Source organism: Canis lupus, chromosome 31 (assembly GCF_011100685.1).
Source record: "Canis lupus familiaris isolate Mischka breed German Shepherd chromosome 31, alternate assembly UU_Cfam_GSD_1.0, whole genome shotgun sequence".
Lineage (NCBI taxonomy): Eukaryota > Metazoa > Chordata > Mammalia > Carnivora > Canidae > Canis > Canis lupus.
In genome coordinates this window covers 4,266,964-4,278,106 of record NC_049252.1, presented here as the reverse complement: position 1 = coordinate 4,278,106, position 11,143 = coordinate 4,266,964, and positions in this window count along the sequence as shown.

Here is an 11,143-nt window from a genome sequence, read left to right as displayed (position 1 = left end):
TTCTTCCCCAGGGAAAGACATTCCCTGTTGATTTATGTCTGTGACAGGAGAATAACATAACAGATGTATATTGCCTGGAACAAAGTGTAGACTGCATACAAATTTAAATCATATACAACTTATGTTTTATGGTACAGTTGTGAATTACACTTTTTTTGTTGTTTCCATGTGTAATTAGAAAGTAGAACAGATGTAAAGGTTAACTTTAATATTCCCATTACAAAGGAAAACATACATGTTTCCCAGGGAAAGGAATTTTGACTTACCTTGTACAGACTTTTTGCTTCAGTAAGACACACCAAAAACAAGAGATGTGGATTTTAGGATCCCCTATTTGGGAACATACACAGTAAGACGAGTCACGAATAATGCCAACACTAACTTATGAAGCATACTCTGTGCTATAAAGTTGGAGCTTCCTGCCTTGAAATTTAGAGAGGTAAAGTACTGATTAAACTAACACATTATTACACAAGATATTTCTACTTCTAGCTGGTTTACTATGTGCACCTGTTCTTTGGAAAAAACATCCTTTTCCTCCTCCATCCCCAATAATAGTATTAGAGTACAACACAAACTCTAAGATAGGCATTTACTCCTTCCAACCGTATATATTTTGGCTAGGGCTATCTCCAAGAGTGTGGTACCTGCAGGTTGGCTATGTCTTTCAGACTAGAAAAAGTACATTAAATAAATTAACCCATGGCAAAAAGGCTTGCATCACAGTATAAAACAGGCTTTTGTGTTTTTCCTACCATTAATTTAATTCATCCTCACCAAATTTTATGTTTTCAATTTGTATTGGGAGGCAAAAACAGGATGGATGACAGTCTGCCAGTTTTACCCTAAGGTATAGAAAAATGCTCTGCACTAGGTGAGGAAATTGCCAACTAAAAATATTTTGTACAAGATCATTCTGTCTTCAGATTTTTGAAAGCCGGATTTAGGCAAGCTGTCTTAAGGGCCAAATTCTATCTGCACATGCATTTGATCTTTTGGACTTGCTTTCCATACTAAAGCAGTTATTAATTTCAGAAAGGAAATCTCCCAAATGGACTCTTTATATCCTGAAAACCAGAAGACAAAATTAGAAAAGTATTTGCTTCAGAGCATTTTTAAGAAAGCAAGTGTTTAGCATTAATTGAATATTTAAATAATGAAAGAAAGCCTTATAAATAATCCTAATCATAGTCAAAATATGTAATGATATTTAATTTAAATATTTCTTAATGTTAAAGATCTATAATAAGATTAGTAAAAAAATTTTGTACAATATACGTGATACTGCTACTAATTCAGAGAACTGGTCATCAGTTCTATGATGATAAAACAAATTATTTTCAAGATACTATATTCAAATGGATCAGACTGCCAGGATGAAGATAAAACTTGTAATTTCCGACGTGCTTTTTGATACCATTAACAAAGAATATTTTCTTTCTTTTTTTTTTTTTTTTAACAAAGGGTATTTTCAAAGATTATCAGTAATTGTCTAAATTCATGAAATTCACAATAGCACATCATTTCCTCATTTATTATCTGTATAATATGGATAGTAATACCAGTTTCACGACCTTATTATTTGAGTTCAATAAAATATTGCATTAAATGAGACCAACAGGCTGCTTATAGAAGGGGTACTCATTCAGGCTTGTACCCTCACCACATGACTCCTTTCTCCACATTGACATTCACTGTGTTTCAAATTCACATCTCAGCAACAAGAACTACTATTATTTGTAATGATTTGGCAGGATCATTAAATCCACAAATGTTTAAACTAAACTTGCTATCAAAGATTCGCCCTCAACTTTGTCCTTCAAGTCTCTTTCACTGCCCAGTTTTTCTAAAGGCAAAGAAAGCTATCCAATATCTGCTATAATTATCTCTGCCTCCAGCTGCAATGTGATTTACAGTTTTATTGTTATTTGTTCTAAACTCTTAGGCCTAAATAATCTTCATTCTTACATTTGTTGCTTGATTTTCAATTATCAGAGTGTAGATTATATGAAGATAGAATTAGATAAGTACAAGTACAGTTTCTTATTTAAAGCTCTGTGGGGTTTTTCCTCAGTGAAACCAGCAAATCTTAATAGTTCCAAATAGATGTTATTTGCTAACCTGCAAGAGAACAAAGTGAGTTTTAACAGCAGGCGATGGCCACAGTATTCCAAGGAGGACCACATGAGATATAGATGAGGGATTGAGCCTAGATGATCTTGCCTTTGTGATGCTGTCCAATTCTGTAAATGGCTTCCTCATTTCATTCAAACCCTTCTATCTAGCCATTGGCCAGCCTATTCTATTTAAATTACCCTGTCTCAGCTTCTGGTCTTATCAGAATGGTAGTCAGCACTGCTCAACTCATTACTCCTGCGGTGCTCAGCTCCATAGGAGCCAAAACATAATGGACCTACATAATGGATGACTGAATTGGAAATAAAAATAAGCTATTTGTTTGAAATTTACCTCCCATTTATTACATACTTGCATAGGAGGTCTCCTAAGAATCTGTAGGAGAGCCTTGTCTGGAAAAGTTATATAATATATGTTTATGTGCTGAGAGTGGAATACACATGTGATTACCATAGTGTTCCACAGCACTGATTTTTTTTAAAGTAATACAGCCTTGAGAAAATTGGAATGCAAGTCCGGTCACCCAACACATGCCTAAATAACATACTAGTTATAAGAGAGTCATGCAGGTATACATACACACAGACATAAGTCACAGATGATAATTGTAGTTCTAATCATTAGGGGGTTTGAAATGTTCTTCAGCTGTGCAGTGTGCATAAGATGATCTTATCAAAATAAGCAATTTCTCTATGCATACCATGAGCTTTGTTAAGATTGAGAGCCTATCATCATCTAATGATTTAGAATTAAACATTATAAAGATCCATTCCCCATACTCTGAAAGAGCTATTACTTCAAGCGTAAGTGCTGTTATTGGTAGGAGGAATTTTAGTCATATTTCACCCTGTGAATCATTGAAAACACACTCCTATACATTTTATATTATTATTATTATTATTATTATTATTATTACACGATGGCCATTCAGCATGAGGCCATCAAAGTGCAAGATATATGGCTCTCCAGTTGAATGCCAGAAAGCAATGAGGTAGTGCAATTTGCCAGCTCTGGAGAGGAGTGTCACTTGAAATTTATGACCCTTAAATGGAAATTAAGGATGATATACAAAAGCTTATAGGAATAGTTCTCTCTATGGGAAAAGGGTTAACAGTGGTCGTCTGAAAAGTTTCAGGTATTTTCTTAAAGTCTCTTAATAACAAAATCCCTATTACTGAATCCTACATAGAGCAATTTATGAGTGCATCTAAATTGAAATACTTTTAGTGCAAATTTTTATTTTTTTATTTTTATTTTTTTCAAATTTTTAAACAAGAGAGAAATTATATTATTATAAAGGTTTCAGATATTAGTGCAAATCATCTCTATACATATTAAAGGATATATTAGTTTATTTCAAAACTTAAAAACAAATAAACAAGCAAAAACTATTAAATGTGTGTGGAGGAAGACTAGGATAGGTAAGTACACTGCTTCTAGTAATGCAAACCAAAGCAAAAATGAACCAATTCATCATAGTTTTCCTGAGACTTTTCTTCCTGGTTTTAACATTGAAAGTTCTGCATCCTGGAACCCCCTTAATACTGAACAAACTGCAACCACTGATCACAAGACAAGAAATTGAAAATAGTTCTTTATTAGAAGCTTCTGATATCTAACAATGTGGATACAAAATTAATGTATTTTGGCTCCATACCACAGATGTACATAAACATATATGCATGCATTAGCTGAGTATCAAAGAAGAACTAGGATTCAGAAACTAGAAAATGAGTGACACACCAAATTCTGAAGGAAAAACAAATAAATCAATAGTTCTCACCTTGCCTGGTGCTTACAAATTATGAAGTTCAATTCTCATTGAAACATTAATATCTTTAGCATACTTTGGTAGTTAAGAGCATGATCTTCGGAGTTAGACTATTTATAAAATACATGATGCATGTATTTAATTTTTGATTAATAACTTTTAGATAATTTACATATATAAATATATATTACATATATATAATACACATAAAGCACCCAGAATATAATAAATGCTGTATTATCCTTTCATTTTGTCATTTGATATGAGCAAGAGTATCCTTACTATTTGGCCTTCTCTATTATTATAAACATTTATCTCTTGGAATTGGTATGGCACTGAGCAATAGGAAATATAAACATGAGGTAACATATATCAGGTATTAATATTCAAAACCTTCCTTGCATGTTGTTTTGATATACTTCATTTTTAGGCTACTGTATGATACATATTAACAGATTCCCTATACTGTAGTTAGTTCACTTTGAGTTCACTGTTACATGGGTAAGCCATGGTTTCTAATGACAACGAATTCAACATCATCAATGATTTTGTAATACATGATTACATCATTTAAAAACATTTTAAATGTTCATTTTGCCACTTTTTGTATAAATCACTATTTGATCACTCTTTGATCACACATATCCTAAGTATCATGTTAGGATAGAAAAAGTCAGAAAAACAAATGAACAAAATTGGTCTAATTTTTAATTGCTGCTTTGACCAGCATTTATATGAATCTTTGTCTCTTGTAATGAAACTCACTAATAATATTGTGAAAGTTGATGTTTATTATTTTAATATCTAGATAAGATGAAAGATGTAAGTAGTACAGAATGATAAATAAATGGTTTGGCTTGGAATGAACTGGTGAACTGTAGTGTACTTGTAAAGTATGTATTTCCTTCTTGTTTAATTTGTGTAAGATGGTGAATGAACCATTTAAGAATCAAGTTCCATTCACTATATCAACTGGAATAATTTTTTTTAAGATTTAATTTATTTATTCATGAGAGACACAGAGAGAAAGAGAGGCAGAGACACAGGCAGAGGGAGAAGCAGGCTCCATGCAGGGAGACCAACGTGGGACTCGATCCTGGGTCTCCTGGATCATGCCCTGGGCTGAAGGCAGCGCTAAACTGCTGAGCCACCCAGGCTGCCCTGGAATAAAATTTTAAAATATATATAATAAATATATATAAGTATATAAAGGCCATAAACGAAATATATGAGGGTCCATCATTTTTACCTTTTATAATATCTATCACTTCAATCAACATTGTGGTTTATTAAAAAAGAAAAAAGCTACAGAGAAAAAATAACTTGGATATATAGATATAGTTGAGATTAACACTAACTAGATATCAATTGCTCTTTGAATAACACAGGGGGTTGGAGGTTGAAATTTTCATATAACTTTTAATTTCCCAATAATTTAACTACTAAAGAGCCTATGTTGACTAAAGCCTTATCAATAATATATACAGTCAATCAACATGTATTTTGTACATATGTTATATACTATATTCTTATAATAAAGTAAGCTATAGAAATTAGAAAATCATAAGGAAGAAACTATACATTTACAGTACTGTACTGTAAAAAATCCATGTAAACGTTAACCCATGCAATTCAAGCCTGCTATTCAAAGCTTGATTGTATTTGAAGACACACTGTTTTCCTTCCCATTTCATCAGATATTTACAAGAATCAGTTCTGATTTCTTAGGGAATGATTTGCCAGATTAGCCTCACAGAGTGGATTTTTTTTAAATAAAAAATTCATAAATCTATTATTAGTGCATAATTCAGTTAATATTATGCTTGTATTCACAAGTTAGTATAAGTTTTATAGACACATGTGTATACACATTTACCTAGAATAATGTTATTTATGTCTTCAAAGACAGCTGTTTCCTGAATTAACATATAAGCTACAACTGACATTTAAAGTAAGGATTGCTAATAGTTTTAGAAAACGCATTTTATATAGTTATAAAATTATCTCTCCCATATGCATACACACAAAAACTGAATCTACAAAGGAGACTGATAAGGAGAGAATCCTGAAATTAAATTTAAGGTGGTACTCACATCCTGGTGAGATGGTGATCTGGCACCAACTGATGGCTCTTTTCACTATAATTTCTGTCCAGAAACTATAGAAAAGATAGCTCAGCATGAACCCAGGGGACTAAAAGTAACTGTGGGAAGTATTTGTAAGACTAAGGTTCTTTGAAATGGCATAAAAGGAGAGGTATGTACTAACAACAGCTAGGGATGTTTGGTGATAGGATTATCAGGAGGATATAGTGGAAGGGAGATTAAATTTCTGCTCTTGGAAAAGACACTGTCTTTGCCACTTCCAATATACAATGTAAATAGGCAGCCACAGTTCATATAATAAGAAACAAGATGTATAATATACAACAGTGCTAAGGCTTTTCTGGAGAAAGTAGCTGATGAAAACAGGTATAGACAATCAACTGTGCTCTAGACCCTGCTCTTCTGAATATTTAAATTTTGAGAATTACAAACTAAGCAGTCTTTTTTCTAGTGACACTCGTTTCAAAAAGTTTAAGTGGGATTATCTAATTAACAGTTATGTGAGGAAGTGGTTGTAAACTGTGTTGGTCAACAGTTAATCTGTGATATCTAAAATTATCTAACCACAGTCTCTACGGTCTTCTTAACATTACCAAGAGGGGAAAAAAACGGGGGCCTGAGATCTAGCTCCTCTTCACTACTCTACCAGAGATAGGGTAGCTAAAACCTTGGGGGAACATGAGTTCATAGATCAAAAATAATTAGACTTCTGAAATGACATATCATTACATTAAAATAAGCCACAAACAAAGCAATATATAAGCGACAAAGCAGTGGAAGAGATGCCAAGGGAAACATATATAATATAGTGACAAATATAAGCGGGATGTGTGTGTGCGTATATATACACATTCTATAGAAGTTAGAGGAAGACATTAATTTTATAAAATAAATGAAATAAAGTCCAAAATTGGGAAAGGGAGGATATATAGGATGAATGGAGGCAAAGGAAAAATTAAACACATAATCTGAAAGAACAGTTATAATAACTGTTCCAAAAGATACTAAATTAGAATAAAAAGACAGATAGAACAGCTAAGAATCATGACAATAGGAGAAATATCATCATACAAATAATAGAAGTTTCAGTGGAAAGGGAAAGAAATGATGATAGAAAATGTTTGAAGAAAGAATGAAAAGAGCTGTCTAGAATCAGATCAAGATGAAGATATAAGATTAAAAGTGCTCAAAAATGCCAAATAGAATAGAAAATAAAAGTGTATAGCAAGACATGTTACAGTGAAATTTAAGAAATTAAGAGAGGCAAAGAATTCTAAAATCTTTCAGAAAGAAAATTCAGATCACCACAAGTAACAAAAATTAATAATAACATAGGCTTTCCCAACAATCCTAGATCTAACACAAAAACAATGTCTTCAATGAATAAAAATAAATGACATTTGAATATACATCCTGTAAAACTGTATCCTATAAAATTGTGATATAACTGTGTATGTGCAATAGAAATATTTTTTAAGCATTCAAGGCCTCAGAAGTGTTGCTGGAGGGGAGGCCATATAACAAAAACACTCCTGGAGGAAGAACTAAAGAATAGAAATAAATAATAAATAAATAAATAAATAAATAAATAAATAAATAAATAAATAAATAAAAAATAAACCAAATGAAGCAAAGCACCACCTAAAGTAACATATCAATCTTAGACTCACTAAGTGAGAAAATGAGATACTATCTCCTCATAATAATATGCAATATAACATGAAATATTCTTGCCTAAAACAAAATTAACTTGACTATAACCAACACTCTAGATTAAAATACCAATTCCTAGGAAGTGCAAGGACAAGTTAAATTATGCCATTAAGAAGCAATCACCTATAGAACATGGCTATTTGACAGCAATGGTGACATGATTCCCACTACCAAGCAATGGATAAAAATGGATGAAATTTTTAAAATTAAAAAAAAAAAGCTAAGTATGAACATGAGCAAAACAAAACAGAACAAAGAGCACAGCATATTTAATATTTGACAAAATAAAATTCAACTAGAAATGGAAACTTTTATACTTCTGAAAGATCAGAGTTATGAATATTAATTTTTAAAATATGTAAAATAACAAATGACAGAAGAGTCAAAAGAAATGAACATATTAGCAAGTATATTTGCAGAAACCAACTTCAATAATGTCTATAGCTATAAATGAATAAATTGGTCATTGATGAAAATTCAATAAAAATAGGGGCACCTGGATGGCTCAGTTAAGCACCCACTTAATTTTGATTTTGGCTCAGGTTATGAATCTCAGGGGTCATGAGATCAAGCCCTGCATGGAGCTCCCCACTCAACGAGGAGTCTGCCTGAGATTTTCTCCCTCTATACCCACCCAACCCCTCACTCTCTCTCAAATATAAAATAAATCCTTAAAAAAAATAAAATCCAATAAAAATAAAAATCAATATCAAATAATGAGAACAAATGTAAGTCTAGAAACTAAATGTACTATTGTTATTACACAATTCTTAGTTTAAAAGATAATCATCATGGAATGATATATTTAGAACTGAATGAAAATTACTGTGCTTATCAAATTTTTGGAAGTATTAAAAATGGCAATTAGAAAACAAAAAATAGATGAAGTACTCAATTTGTGAATTTTGGACAAAAAAGCATGAGAGCATGCTCAAACAAAAATGAGAATAATAAAGATGAAGACAGATGTCAATGAAATACAGAACAGCAATAAAAATAGCAAATATAACCTTACATTTAGTTATTTGGAAGTACTATTGATATTATTTTTCAAAGACTGATAAATGAAAAGAATAGTAGAGATAAAAATCAACAAAATTTTAAAAAGTGAAAATCTTTAGAAAAAAAGTATTTAAAATATTAAAGTAATGATAGCTATTAGATATAAAATATTGGTAAAGGCATTATATTAAAAATGAACAATTAAGAAACAGAAAATGGGGAAGCCTGGGTGGCTCAGTGGTTAAGCATCTGCTTTTGGCTCAGGGTGTGATCCTAGAGTCCCAGGATGGAGTCCCACATAGGGTCCCTATGGGGCGCCTGCTTCTCCCTCTGCCTATGTCTCTGCCTCTCTGTCTATGTCCTCATGAATAAATACGTAAAATCTTAAAAAAGAACAAAACCCAAAAAACATTCCCTTCAAATATCAGGGACATAACAAAGAAAAACAAAATAAGTAATATATATACATATTATATATATATATATATATATAATATGTATATATATACACACACATGTGAAGAAAATAAAGCTATTATTAAAGATTATTAAACTATTTATGTAAAAATACAATATGAAATTAGTACAAGTGATTTCAGTATTTTTATGCAAAATAAATTACAATATGTATTTGAATATCACCTACACAAATCATTAACATTTCTCCCAAAGAATAAAAAATAACATATAATTAAAAGCAATGTATACCACTATGAAGAGCAACACCTATTAAATATCTAAATATCAAGCTTAAAGTATACAATTTAAAATAAAGTTTAAAATGTCTCTATAGTGGAATTATATTTAAAAAATATAAATTAAACTTTAATTAGAGAAAGCTTCCATGCTCTTGGATAGGAGAACTTAAGATGATAAAGATGTTAATTCTCTCCAAGTTTTCCATAAATTCAATGCAATTCTAGTAAGGATTTCAGCTTGACTTTTAAACAACTCAATTCATGTATTTTGATATTCATGTATTTTTGACTACAGTGATGGCTTCACAGGTCTCATCATATATCAAAACTTATCAAATTACATGCTTTACATATTTTCAATTTGTTTATCAAGTAAACCTTTAAAATTTATATATATGACAAAGAATAAATAGGATATATCTATTTAATAAAATTGTTGAAAAGAAGGAATATGAATCAAATATGAACCAAAACCACGATGATGAACATCTGAAATTTTATTGCTAGCTTTTTTTAAAGTTTTTCTTTAAATTCCAGTTTGTTAACTTACAGTATATTAGCTTCAGGATTACAATACAGTGACTCATCAATTCCATACAATACCTGGTGCTCATCACATTTATCTTGTTTCTTAAATTCCACATATGGGTGAAATCACATGGTATTTGTCTTTCTTTTACTCACTTACTTCACTTAGAATAATACTGTCTAGTTTCATCCATGTCACTGTAAATAGCAAGACTTTTTTTATGACTGAGTAATATTCCATTATATATATATATATATATATATATATATATATATATATATACTACATCTTCTTTATCCATTCATCATAGATATGTGCACACCAATAAATTTCAAGACAAAGACCTTATTAGATCTTTAGAACCTAAACTGGTAGTTCAAGAACAATCTCTGATGGTAACTACCATAAGCATGAGATAAATACAACTCAAAAGGATAGAATAAAGGAAAGAATTTATAACTGCTCTCAACAAGATGAATGTTCACATCCACTGTAACCGATATAGCCTTAGAAGTTGCAGAACTTTCAAAAATGTTATTTTCTATTTTTTTATTCCTTACTTTCTTAGAGAACTAATGATTTGTCTTTGAAACTAAGAATTTAAAAGATCATATATGTAGCCTATAGCGATTGGAAGAAAGGAAGTCAGTCTGAGCAAAGAAAGGCAGCACCTACCTATTCTAAACAGCTGGGTAGATCTTATATTACCTAAGTCCTCTACTCCACTACTCCAATTCTTCTTTGATGAATGAAATGTTGAACATCATAACTGAATATTTGACAATAGAAGATGTTATTTCGGGCTGAGTGATTCATCAATAGAACACACATGCCTAAGATGAAAGTAATAGATTCTGGGAATGGCAGGCAAGCCTCTATTCATATGAAATGTTGGAATGCCTGGGTGTCCTAGCAGTTGAGCGTCTGTCTTTGGCTCAGGGTGTGATCCCGGGGTTCTGGGATTGAGTCCTACATTGGACTCCCTGCTTGGAGCCTGCTTCTCCCTCTGCCTGTGTCTCTGCCTCTCTCTCACTCTGTGTGTGTCTCTAGTGAATAAATAAATAAAAGTTTTTAAAAAATAAGATGTCATGAAAATCTGAGAAATTCAAACTCAGAGACTTTTAAAATCTCCCTGCAGGGATCCCTGGGTGGCGCAGCGGTTTGGCGCCTGCCTTTGGCCCAGGGCGCG